General features: G+C 35.6%; 1 protein-coding gene and 1 non-coding gene across 8 annotated transcripts in view; one reads left to right on the plus strand and one right to left on the minus strand.

The window, feature by feature from the left end:
- Window positions 1–1,572: 1,572 nt before the first annotated feature.
- On the plus strand, window positions 1,573–1,644 carry TRNAV-CAC (transfer RNA valine (anticodon CAC)). The gene has a single exon. It is a non-coding gene; the product is annotated as a tRNA-Val (tRNA).
- A 9,339-nt stretch (window positions 1,645–10,983) lies between these two features.
- The window catches only part of SYNCRIP (synaptotagmin binding cytoplasmic RNA interacting protein), a 27,239-nt gene continuing 23,983 nt past the window's right edge, over window positions 10,984–14,239 (minus strand). For all 7 annotated transcript variants that reach the window (XM_071218585.1, XM_058307123.2, XM_058307126.2 and 4 more), the window contains one exon: window positions 10,984–14,239. This exon is cut by the window's right edge. The gene's annotated coding sequence lies outside the window, so the exon portion shown is untranslated.

Consider the following 14,239-nt stretch of genomic DNA (forward strand, 5'->3'; position numbering starts at 1 on the left):
ACTGCTTTTTAGGTGGGTACAGCAATTTGGAAAGATGTTATATACCTGAGTCCCAATAATCTTAGGTATATACTTAGCTCTGACCCTGAATAGTAACTCCAAATTTAATGTTTAATATGCCACTGTGTGGCATGTATTCATAGTGCAGAGAAGTTTAATACAAACCTTAACCCTCCTACTACTCTTAAGGTCTTTTCAGTCCCTTTCTCACAAATGCATCCTCTAATTTGGAACATGCGCTCTTAGCACAGTATATACTTTTCCAAAGTCTTACTGCTTTTTTCCCGTCTCAGAGCCTCAGGATTCATATTTATCTTTTCTCATATTTCTAATGTTATTTTTACAGCCTCAATCTTACCTTTTGTAATACCCTCTTCTCCACCCAACCTATCTCTTTCAATCTCTGGATATAAGGCCTGTTAAAGGGACCACTGAACTTCCTCTTCATCTCAAGAAATATTCCTGTCCTGTGGGGTTTACAAGAAAGGAACTCATTACAATGGAGAATATATAATAAAGGAGGATACTTTTTTGAGATGTTCAAAATGCAGTTATTCACTTAAAAACTTAACCCCCTCCCCTTCTTTTGTGGCCATGAGCGAAAACCACCATCAGGAAGTTATCAAGGACTACATTTTCATAGAACCAGTGGCTCAAATACTCGGTAAAAAGTTACAACCACGAAATCTTGAATGGTCTCGTTACCTGAGCACCAAAAACTAAGCATTTAACGTTACTGCCCTCTTTTTGAATTATGATTGAATAGCCATCCTCTCAAATCTCACTTTCATGGTGCTTGTTAACTTCAGAAACTGTAAAATATTGTACTAACTCCCTGGGAACTAAAAATATGCTCACCTGTTGATAAAATTGGAGGCACTTAATAACCAACACCAACTTTATCTTATTTACATAACTTAGAAACCACCTTATTTCTTATGCCAACTATAAAGGAGACAATGGCTTCCCTTCATAAAAAGAAAAATTTTAACTATATTATTTCAGATATTTAAATATAGCTTTCAACTGACTTATAAGAAAAACCAGGTCATTTTATTAGAAAATTTTCCCTATATACTGTTATTATCTAAATCTGGCATTCCCTCGGACGAACACAAGTTTCTAAAACAATCTGATTTTAAGCATTAGAAAGTCACATAGTGAATACTCTTCAATTTTGCAATAAAGTTCAAGATGTATCTTTACGTAATAAAGAGTAAGAATTCTTGGGGAGTGGGAGTGGGTGTGGCTCAGTAGTTGAGTGCCTGCTTCTCACGTACCAGGCCCCAGGTTCAATCCCCTGTACCTCCTAAAAATAAAAAATTAAGAACTCCTGAACTGCTAGTTCTTTCCAGGTTTTTCTTTTGTCACATATAATTAAAAGCAGATTAGCTCACAGTTCTTGACACCTTGAGGTTAATAAAGCTGCCGGGGAGCAGATGTAGCTCAAGCAGTTAAGCACCGGCTTCCCATGTACAAGGTCCCAGGATCAATACCCAATACGCACCTCCTCAAAACAAAGCAAAACAAAAAAACAATTCTCATTGGGAAAAAAAAAACAATTCTCATTGGGGAGATGTAGCTCAGTGGTTGAGCACCTGCTTCACAAGTACGAGGTCCTGGGTTCAATTCCCAGGACCTCCAAACTAAATTTAAAACGTTACTATATGCTCACAGAAAATAGCAGAATTGAAGCAAGGTTTTGTAGGGCTACCAGAGTAGCTTCAGAGATTAGATCAACCATAATTTATCCCGGTATTGATGATACTCCTTTCCAAGTACTGTTTTCAAATATTGGTAACATAACCTATTCTTAAATTGGCTTAAGTCTGTTTACATATTCAGCCTTTGCCAAGTTCCATATCTTTTATTTTTTCCACTAACCTATGAAATAGCATATGAAACTGCTTTGATCAGGAAGACTGGGAGATTTTAATTGCCAGAAAATGATTTCAAATGGTAGCAATAGTGAACATAAGCTAAATGATCCTAAGATTCTGCTATTGCAAAACATAGAAATACCAATTTTTCAGATGTTGCCAGATGTTTTTAAAAGATTTTGAGTCTACTTTTAAGCAAAGGATGATATATTTTGTTTTTTGATTCATATAGCTACGTTACAGCACATGCAGTAAAGAAGAAAAATTTATCAGCTAATAGCCTCATTTATCTCCCAGAAGGTCGAAGTCAGCATTTTATCTTGTTCTCCAAACTATACATTCAACAAGAACATTCTACTGTCAATAATTTTAACAAGTTCAGAACAAGGAGACTTTACACCTCTTTGGCTGAAGATTTTTGTTCAAAGGATTAGTTTGGAATGGGATAGAGCTTCAAGATACCAAGAATTTGAGGTGAAGCAAAGAAAAATAAGTGATTTGTCCAAAGACATTGGTAATCAAAGAAAGGACCAGAAGGATGAGCTGGGGTCAAATTTTAAATTACATATATGGCTTACATTTTATTTCTATTGGACAGTGCTGTAGCAGACTCTAAAGCCAGAGTGCGTGGAGAGCAGTATAATTGAATGTGCCAGTTGGTCTTTTGAAACCATTTAAGATTTTCGTAAATATGAGTATCAGCCAAACCTAAACTTCCTAAAGGATATGTAAGGTGTAGATACAGAGAGGATATTCCAGGCCCATTCAGTAACAGTGAAGGACCAAATGTGACTGGATTCAATAAAGGATAACAGGACATAATTGCTGACTGAGAAAAGCAGTCTGGTAACTACAGCAGACAGCTGAAATGCATGATCTGACACAAAACAGAAATCAAGCAAGCCCTAAAAATAAAATAGGAGTCCACAGAGATGTAATATAAAGCTATGATTATGGATGAGATCAAAGTGGTAAGTGTAGAAGAAAAAAAAGAATATAAGGATAGAGAAAAATGGAACGGTTAGAGAAAATTAGAGAACCAGCATGGTGGCAAAGACTTAAAAAAAAAAGTGATTCAATATAATAAACGCTACAGAGATTAGAGCTTTAAAAAATATGTAGTTTTCTTTATTGGGCAACGGGTACAGCTCTTAAAAGTAGAGGGAGGTGGCCGACTTGGCCCAGTGGTTAGGGCGTCCGTCTACCACATGGGAGGTCCGCAGTTCAAACCCTGGGCCTCCTTGACCTGTGCGGAGCTGGCCCATGCGCAGCACTGATGCGCGCAAGGAGTGCCCTGCCAGGCAGGGGTGTCCCCCGCGTAGGGAAGCCCCACGTGCAAGGAATGCTTCCCGTAAGGAGAGCCACCCAGCGCGAAATAAAGTGCAGCCTGCCCAAGAATGGCGCCGAACACAAGGAGAGCTGACACAACAAGATGACACAACAAAAGGAAACACAGATCCCTGAGCCACTGACAACAGAAACGGACAAAGAAAAAGACACAGAAAATGGACACAGAGAACAGACAACTAGGGGGTGGAAGGGGATAAATAAATATTAAAAAAAAAAAAAAAAAAGTAGAGGGAAAGGCGGCAGACTTGGCCCAGTGGTTAGGGTGTCCGTCTACCACATGGGAGGTCCGCAGTTCAAACCCCAGGCCTCCTTGACCCATGTGGAGCTGGCCCATGCACAGTGCTGATGGGCGCAAGGAGTGCCTTGCCACACAGGGGTGTCCCCGCATAGGGGAGCCCCATGCGCAAGGAGTGCGCCCCGTAAGGAGAACCACCCAGCACGAAATAAAGTGCAGCCTGCCCAGGAATGGTGCCGAACACAAGGAGAGCTGACACAACAAGATGACGCAACAAAAAGAAACACAGATTCCCATGCCGCTAACAGAAGCGGACAAAGACGATGCAGCAAACAGACACAGAGAACAGACAACCGGGGTAGGAGGGGGGGAAGGGGATAGAAATAAATAAATCTTTAAAAAAAAAAAAAAAAAAGTAGAGGGGAAGGGAGCAGGTCTAACTCATACATGCTTCCCATGTATAAGGGTCCCAGTTCAATCTCTAATACTCCTAAAAGAAAAAAAATATTGCCGAGGGAAAAAAGAGAATCAACATAAAAGGGCCTAATTCCAAGACTACAAGTTCCTGCAATGGAGCAGTAAAATGCTTTACTGTGATAACAAAATATGTGGGATTTCAACCAGAGGACACAGTTTGGGGGTGAAGGGGATCACTGCTTAACACCTATGCTATTTTACATGGTATGCTGGCACTATGAATTATTAGCAATAAAAATTTAAGAGGTTGGTTTAACAGTTGGAGACTGCCTTATGTTATATGGTTCATTAATATATTTGCATTATACTAAATGAGTTATGCTTAGAATTTCAGAGCTAAACAACTTGATAAATGAATATGCATTCTCAAGTTAAAAAATAAACAACACAAAGGCAGATCTATGTTGCTTATATATTAGTTGATGTAACTGTTGCCCATCTATGTAATTCAAGTTGACTCCCAATTACTGCAGTATTGAAATTTGGGTTAAAGTGGAATACTTGAATAGGTTTTTTTCCCATCAGAATATATTCTATCTCCAGTGTTAGTTTTCTTCACTGTATGAGAAATACTTGCCCAACTCTTTTTTTTTTTAAGGAGGTACCAGTAATTGAACCTGGCACCTTGTGCATGGGAAGCAGCTCAACCACAGAGCTACAACCACTCTCCCTACTCTATCTTGAAGAGCAAGCAGTCTGACAATAAATGTACTAGAAAATGTTATGTAAGGTATTACAAGGTGAAGTGATGAATTAAGTCTAACTTAATGAAACATTTGTGTTTCATTGTCACAACAAATGAATATGGAAAAAACAAAATACTTAGGCAGAATTTTGTCAAAAACCTAATCTATATATCATTGAATGTTGAGCTTGGGGTAAGGACAGATGGTTCAGAGTTTAACGGGTTTTTTTGGATCTAGGTCTGCTAGTTGAATAAGAAACTTTATTTTCCCCCATTTCCTGGTATATATGTATTGTGTTTGTGTGTCTTACCAATGAAAATTAGCCAAAATTTTTGGTGCCAAAAACCTTGAGTTGGTATTTTCCTTGATATCAGCTAATTAGTATTTAATATCGCAATAGCTAATTAAGAACTAATTTAATAATTGGAAGTGGTCCTTAAGAATAGCCAAAATGCTCCAAGATTTTTTGAAGTGCCATATCTTTATATGGAAACTTTTAAAGGATGCAGACTCTCTAGTTAGCAAAAACAAGAGTATGTGACAAGCATAAAAACATATTTCACACATAAATTAACACAGACTCTCATCAAATCTCAGAAAATCTGGAAAAGGGTAGACTTAAGAGATTCTGCCACAATAATAAGGAATGAAGTCTAGCAAGACATTAAGGTAAACTGTCAAATATAATAGAAATAGCAAAATTAAATGCAATGGAAAATGTTTAGAAACAATATGTCACACCAACATTTTCTGAATCTATCATAATACTCCCTTTAAAAAGACTTTCCAAAAACTTTGCTTCCCTAGTTAAGAATGTTACTGTATTTGTGGCCTGTTATAAAATATCTTCTCTGTACCCTTCAGCATGCTAAGTGTTCTCTTTTAAGTACAAAAGATGATGAAATGAATCCGATATTAATACTTATAGGGCTACAAGGAATAGGGGAGATTTACCATGGGAGGGATAAGTGAAAAGGAAAAGCTGGGGGAGTGCTGGGGAAGAAATTTAGGTGACAAGCTGAAGGTCTAAACTAATTGCTTTTAGGATGCACCTATCTCCTCAACAAGAATTAACTATCGAGAAAGGGTCAGGACTCCTCTGATCCTGCAATCTTCTTTTTGGCACTGGATGGGAGGGGTGAGAAACCTGCTTGCCTCACCTTTCAAGGAAGCTAAAATAAAGCCTTTTAGTCAACATGTGTTCACCCATCTCTTTCTCCCTCCCTTCTTCCCTCCCTCCCTCTCTCCCTCAACACACAGAGAACTTGCAGTTAACCCTCTCATTAGTGCACAAGCCCAGTGACACCAGACTACTTGTATTAATCAACCACATCCTTCTCTCGTAAGAATGAATGATAAATTCCTATTTTCTCAAGTATTTGAGTAAAACTAGAAGCACAAAAACAAAATAACCAATATGAACTAATATTCCTATTCAACCTAAAAGAAACTGGTAACTTTAAAACAATCTCTAATATTCCAGAGTGATCAAGAACAGCTGAAACTTAGAAAGTAAAGACATGGCCTGAGGAGAAAAAAAGTTATTTTCTAGAAAGTATAAAAAGCTACAGTGAGGTGAAAAACAAATCTAAACATGAGAAAAATCAATCCATGACAGTCCAATTCTTCCCATCCAAGGAGCTCCAAAAAGAAAATCAAAACAAGTGAAAAGGAGAATGCTCAGCAATGAAGAAACCCTTAAGACTTCACGTTAAAAAGCAAAACAAATGAGGATATGCATAGAAACTTATGAAATTTTAGACCACATAAAAAGTTCTGAAAGCTTCTGTAATAAAAATCAAAATGCCTAAAATTAGAACTGCATTCAAATCAAGACTTACTACTACCAACACTAGACAAGAAAAGCAATGCTTTCAAACCTATGATGAAAAATGACATTGCAGCTAGAAGAGCAAGGTTGAAACAGCTATTTTCCAGTTTTTAAGACTGTTTACAATTCACGTACCCTTTCTGAAAATTTTTACAACGTACTGCACAGAAAGAAAAAGGAACCCAAGAGGAAGGGAAAGAATCTGAAAACAGTGGAACATTATTAGCATTGCAATTGGGAAAAAAGAACCCCAGGATGACAGGAATGCATACAGCATTCAGCAAATACGACTAAATAGCCAGAAGACCACAATAATATATTCACAATGTCTTACCTTTTCTTCTAACAAGAAATAAGAAATCCAAGGAAAAATCAAAGTCATGGTCTTTTTTTAACTATGGCATGAAATTTAAGTAATTGATGGAACATTAAAAAAAAAATCTATGTCATCTCTACTCTTGCTATTTTCCTCTTCAAAGGGCATTGGTTTGAGCAAAACAGCATTAGTTCTCTGTGGATCTCAGCACATTACTCAGAAACACAGTTTTATTTAGCTATCTTTGGTCTAAAGCAAGATATGAAGAAGTATTATAAGCTTACAGTAGAAACAATAACTTACAGTAGAAAAGTGGCAGAAGTAGAGGCTTAAGTGTACAGCAGAAAACAGTACCTTACAGCAGAAAAGTAGAAGTGGAGGCTTAAGTGTTTTAATAAAGGTAACCAACTAAATTTAAAATAGCGGGGCAACAGCGCAAAGGAGGGTGCAGCCTGCCCAGGAATGGCACCACCCACAATTCCTGTGCTGCTGACGACAACAGAAGCGGACAAAAGAAACAAGATGCAGCAAATGGACAGAGAACAGACAACGGGGGGGATAAGTAAGTAAATCTTTAAAAAAAAAAAAAGCGGGGCAAAAGGAGAACAGGAGTAGCATAAGCTAAAGTCCTCATAAAGTGTAAAGAAATACTGCTTAAAGTTGGTAATTAATAGATGTGTAAGAATTAGCTACTGTTAAGGACTAAAGAGGCGTTATCTCTATGAGTGAGACTGGTATGGGGACAAAGTAGACTTTTACAGCCTGTGCTATTTGTATGTTTTCCGTGTACAGGTTTCCTTAAACTTCTTTCAAGTACAATCAAATGAAAATATCAACTAAGTATAAATAAGCCTAACACCTTCCCAATCATTACTCAAACTAGATGAATATACACACTATATATATATATATATAACTGAGACAGGCCTTAAAAACTCAGAACCTCCCTTTTCAGGTGACAATTTCAACCACCTACCAATTGTCACATATATAAATAAAAGGCTATAGGTATGGATGCAACCACCACTCTAAGGTCATTTAAAAATACAGTGAATAGTATGGATTAGTCTTAGAAACACTGTTCTCAAGACCTTAATTTAACTAGCTCCTTCATGCTTTTCTCAGGCATCTCAATATTGCTTATCCTCTCATCTTCTAAAGTGTACTGCAAAGAATCTTAGAAAACTTTAGTTACAAGACTCTCAACCAGAAAAACAAGAAAGCAATATTGAAGTATTACTTCCTTAAAGAAATATAATACAGGGAAGCAGATGTGGCTCAAGGGACTGGGATTCTGCCTACCACGTGGGAGGACCCAGGTTCAGTTCCCAGTACCTCCCTGAGAAGGAGAGCTGGCATGTTGGGCAGGGGCAGTGAGCTGCTTCAACAGGATGACGAAACAAAGAGGAAAGACAATGAGATACACAACAAACCAGGGATCTGAGTGGCTCAAGCAATTAAGCACCTTTCTCCCACATGGGAGGTTCCAGGTTTGGTTCCTGGTGCCTTCTAAAGTGAAGATGAGCAGACACAGTGAGTACATGGCAAATGAACAGAGAGCAAAAAGTGACCTCAAACAATAGGGGTGCAGAGGAGCATAAAAAATAAAAAAATATATATATATAGTACAGATGGGGATTTGTAGGCTGATGTTTTGTTCTGTAGAAAGGAATTAATATGAACATCAGTAAAAAGGAAAGCTGCTCACTAGTTGTTGTTAAAAATGACGTTATGAATATATGAGTACCCTTCCCCTCTAATTTCAAATACGGAAAACATATGTAACTTCCATACCAGGATATTTTAACTACAATTAATAGACATAAAAAGTATAGTCTATAAATTAAGACCAATTGTTCCCTTAACCTGAAGACAATTTTAAGAATTTTTAAAAACTGCCTAGTACAGTTAAAACAGATTTCCCTGCCCTCGAGGAGCTTCCATTCTAAAAAGAGGCAAAAGGAATCATATAAAGATACTGAATGACCAACCATTCAATTTCTAGTACTAGCAGTAGTAATTAAAGTTGACACAACTATAACAGAAACGGACAAAATTAGCAGGGATAAGCCAAAGAAACTAATTACAATATCTACTTGTAGAGCCCCTACTTTGCTGATGTTTAGTTCCTAAATGCTAACTGTACCTTCAGGAATGAAGTAAATGAGGTAATTTTGAATAAAGGCTTTTAAACTTTGAATTGTATTTATAAATAAAGCTGAAGTACGGTGCCTAAAAGGAATTGCTCTAGTCCTTAATAATGTTGATGAAATACAAAGATTTCAGTTTCTGCAAATTCATAAGTTTTTACTATTTTGAGAAAAAAGCTAAGGAAATATGAATGATGTCTTGCCAAAACAACACTGTGTAATACATAATGCATGTGAATACAGAATAGAATTGGAAAATGTATTCTGGCAATGTTTATAAATGACCTTTGACATACTGCATTATTTCTGTTTTTCTTCCAAGTACATTCAAAATATTATATTGTGAAATACAATTAGTATATACATTTTTCTAATTTTTCACGTGTTAAAAAAATAAAGCAATTTTAGGGGCTAAATTCATGAAATTTCTAGTTAAAGCAACATGAATACAGAGGTATTTTTTAAAAAAGATATTCTCTTTAAAAATAGATTTCTTTGCTCATGATAAAAAAAATATACCTAGCTTTTAATATTGTATTTAAAACTATGCAGTAATGTAATTTTCTTAATTCCTACAGGAGAAGTCACTTACAGGCACTTCAATTCAAATGGAAGTTTCTACTCTTTAAGAGTAGGATTATTCTAATTAATTTTCTTTACCTCATTTAAAGTTAATATCATTAAATGAACCCCATTAACACCTGAAATGTTGAAACTCATGTCACAGTCGTTTCTACACTTCAAAGGCCTGATTTCATCATTTAGAATTTATAAAACTCTTTATTTCTATAAATTTTAATTATTAGAACCAGCCCCAATCTGTTTAACCAAATCCTTTGCCCTAAATTAAAAAAAAAAAAATTGGCTGTAGTTCACAAATGACACAAGATGCCAATTTTCCCTTGGGTATCCTAAAATTCACTCCATAGCAAGCTGAAACTTCACATTACAGATCTTTTCAACACAGCCAAAAGCCTAAAAAAGGCAAACAAAGGGCAACTCATTAGATACTAGCCTTTATAAACCCTTTCAGGTTAAACGTGTTTTAAATTATTTTATATAGACAGATATTCATTGAAACTGCTAATGAAATTATTCTTTAACTGTATCTTGATCTTATTGATTTTGTTACAAGCACATTTTTGGAAGCTCCAAGACACCAATTTCTAAAATGATAACTTAATTCCGTTCAGCAGTCCTGGTTTCAACAAGGAGGGGTGGGGAGTACTAGTTTGGTATCTGCGCAAAAGAAATCATTTTCAAAATTACCTAATGGTACACCTCAATTTTTCAGGTAGGTATCATAAAATTTCCATGACAAACTGCTCTGAAATAACCTTGTTTTCAGTAATGAGTAAATTTTGGTAATCATAAACAGAAGCACCCTAATAAGCCTTAAAGGATTCTTGTCCTGATTAAGTGGCCAAAACTGCACCAGTCCTCCCACCCCTAAATTCCTAGGTATATGAGCCAAACCTCCCACTTTATTTACAAAGTTCCCCATTCTTTGACAGTGATTTGCCCACTTGGCTTAATAAGCACATTAAGCTGAGTTCACCTACCTAACTTTACTTGAAGTCACTTAAAATGCAGATTATAGTAAAACATATTGTTAATCACTTCCCTCTTCTGAATTCCTTGCAACCTCAACCCTCATTTTCAAATCTTCAGTGAAAATCTATTTGCTAATGATACAGAAATAGAAGAATACTGCAAGGTGGCAGGCATGTTCCCAGAAAAGTAAAAATGAACCAAATTACCTTAACTTCTTCATCAAATCCGCTGTCATGTACTTGACCACTGAGTATTTTCACCATCACTTACAATTAAGTGAAGACCAGCCTTATACATTCATACTTAAACATATCCCCATCAAGTACTTGCAATTGGGTGTTTTGAAGAATTACCGGTCTAAGTTTAATTGCTTTGAATGTATTCACAACCCAAGAGTGAAAGAGCTCTAAAAACTCCAAGTTCATATTAAAAAGCTGTTAAATGAAAAATGATGAAATGGAGAACACCCACAATAACTCTTGGACTCCTGAAGATCCTAAGACATGCTACAAAAATAGGTCTTTATTCTTAGGAAAATATAGTCAGAGCTAGCTTCCTTATGCTATACATAAAATCTTAACATCAGAGGCAGTACAGATAGTACAGATAGTTTTTGAACTGATCTCCAAACAAGCACAAACCCACTATGTTGAAATGAACAGGTAATTTGAGGTTTTTGGCAAAAGACAGTACTTCATACATTTAATCCAAATCAAAGAGCCTGCAGACAGTTTTCTGTAAGAGGAAAGGAGTGAAATAAATATAAATTTTATGGATAAATAAATGTAAAGGAATTTAAAATAAGCTAACAATATTTTTTAATAAAAATACTAGTCAGGTACAAGCTTTTGTTTCTCAATGTCAGACTTCTGAATGTTTTTCAGACTACTGTTATGATTTTAAAAAGTCTAGTCTTTGACCCAGAGCACTAGCTATAATACTGATTTTCATTTGTAAATGATTGTTTTTCCAGCTGAATGCTTCTGGTTCTAAAAAAAAAAAAAAAGTTTCAGGTTTATTACTGAAGGCAGACTGTGTGGTGCTAACAATTTATAACTTAAAAAGTACTTCTTAGTAAAAATTGACAGTCCCCCTAAAAAATCCATCTGCAAATTGCCCAGTTAAAAATGTCTGCAAACACTGGTTCAAAATTATCATCTTAGGAAATGTAGTGGCATTCCCTATTGAGTGGTATGATTACTAAGTAATTAATATTACACCTTAGAACACCATCCCACAAGTCTGTTCCTTTTATGTATTGTCACTTAAGCTCTTCATGAATTCCTATGGTGAGATAAAAAAAATTTTATGACATACATAATTGGGGAGAAAATAGTTAATGGTGGTTACTCGTCAAAGTTTTAGAACCACAGCAGTCATTTCAGTCCAGGGGTAGTTTCCTGTCCTAAAAACATGAGACCCTTCTAGCTTTTTAATTTCTCCCCTTAGAATACTGACTACATGTTATACTCTGTAATAATATAGTGATCTGCTGTGTTTCTGATCAACAGTGCCTTTTGGCTTAGCAATCAAAAAACAGCTGTCCTACATGTGATGACTACCTATCTAGCATGATATTAAAAGTCCTTCCACATCTTTTATGAACAACTAAATACTTCAGGTCATCCTATCAATCCCCTTCTATGATGTTCTACTATGAGGAAAATGCTTATATTTTTTAAGTCACACTATTAGTAATCAAAAGAAAATCTCTCATGATGCTACAGCAATTGCAATCATGAGTGGGCAACAGCTCTTTTTGTGCTCAATTTCCCCTTCATTTCTAACATCTGATCAGCTGCAGTGCTGAAAATGTTCCACAAAAAAGCATATGTCTGGAATACAGAATGGTTTCTTTCAAAGCAACATTTCTGAAAATTGATATACTAAATTTATGATCACTTTAAATTGCCAAGTAGTCTGCAGAAACAAAATCTTGCGTCTGTTTTGGTTCAGTAACTGAAACTTTTTTTGTTTTTTAAACAATCAGAATGCTTTATGGATAAAATTTTCATCCCAAGGGAAGGGACTTGACACTTGGATTGAAGACCCTTTCCTTGACAATATATATAAGTTTTCTTTAGCTTGCCATCTGTCCATCTTTGAAGCTGTCAAAGCCAAGAACCCATAAACAAATCACAAATAGCAATAACCTACATTAGTTAACATTCCCCCTTAACATGTTGACATTTTTACTAAAGGATTAGTAATTTTTGCATTTCCATTTCTCATATCTCATGACATTCCATATAAATTGCATTATTGCTTTATAGGCCACACAACATTCAAATGTATGTATATGCATTGCCTGTTTTCCTTGATCTGTAAGTTTGATACTGATTTTACTACAGAAATTTTAAGTTTGAAAGTATCAGTTAAGTATTTCTTCTCAGAACTTATTGTTCACATCACTAATCACTACATGCATATTTAGCTCTGATTATATTGCTCAAAAACTGCACCCATTATCAGAACAGTGCAAATGATATTTAATTTTAAAAGTATAATGGCTTGAATTCAGTTATTCAAATGAACACTGTCAAGTAATTTCACTTGAGTGTGTATATTTCATCACCACTGTTTACATTACCCTTCTGTAAGTATAAACATCAATTCTTCACAATTTCTTTATATCATCAGTTTTTTCCTCCCAAGTCCACAAACTAAAAATGCCAAATAGCCTTGGAAATCCACAGCTCCACAATATTTTAATATTTTAAGAACACATTTGTGAATTCACAAAAGTGTTCATCATTCAACTTTAACAATGCAGTTCTACTTAAGTCAAACAAACTTGTCCTAAAATTCCAAAAAATAATTCTGAGAATTAACATAAACACCTTGACAGTGTCCCTTAAAAATGGTATGACAGTTAAGTGCCAAGAGGCATGGCAATGACCTCTTCGATGGGATCATTTAACTCCTTGGCACTGGAAAATGCCAGCACCAAGGATTACACTGAGATTCAATTTTACTGAAGGCTACATTTAGTTTACCCATTTTCCACAAACCTATTATACTTATTATGTTAGGATGAAATGTAAATATTTTGTTGTAGCCCTCAAACTTAACGCTAACATTTGAGAGATATGTACTTTATAAAAGCACGGGGTAATATATAAAATCAGTGGCAGAGAGATTCATTAAGCACCAAGAACTAATTTTTGTCACCCCATACTCATTTTGTAGGTAAGTTTCAATAACCGGCAAGGCACATTTACATATATTCCAATGAATACTTATTGACAAATTTTAAATTACACTCTATGCCCCAGCTATCCCAGTAACTGACATACAACATACTAAAATGGTTTATTAAGATAACATAAAAAAACCAATTAATGTGAAACATACAGGCTATTGGCAACTACTATTCTAAAATTATGTAAGTACAAGTAAACATACTGAAATGTGTGCAATTCTAAACCAGGAGATTTCTACACTAACACACATTTATATTAATGACACATAAAAAAAATAAAAACTTTATTACAAAAATAAGTTACACTCGCCTCCAGCTTACAGTATAAAACAATTTTATTTGCAGGAATGCAAAAATGATTGTTTGCCATGAGCATTTTGAACATATGACATGTCTAATTTTCTTGTTAAATTTGCATTTACTGGGCAACTGGTGTGTAAAAAACCTTAAGTATAAGCTCTGATCTTCATTGTGGTGCCTACTGGGTATGTGATATAACTGCAGTATCCCTTTGGGGAAGGGGAGAAGGGGTTTCTTTACACCAAGTCCTAATTAAAC

Source organism: Dasypus novemcinctus, chromosome 11 (assembly GCF_030445035.2).
Source record: "Dasypus novemcinctus isolate mDasNov1 chromosome 11, mDasNov1.1.hap2, whole genome shotgun sequence".
NCBI lineage: Eukaryota > Metazoa > Chordata > Mammalia > Cingulata > Dasypodidae > Dasypus > Dasypus novemcinctus.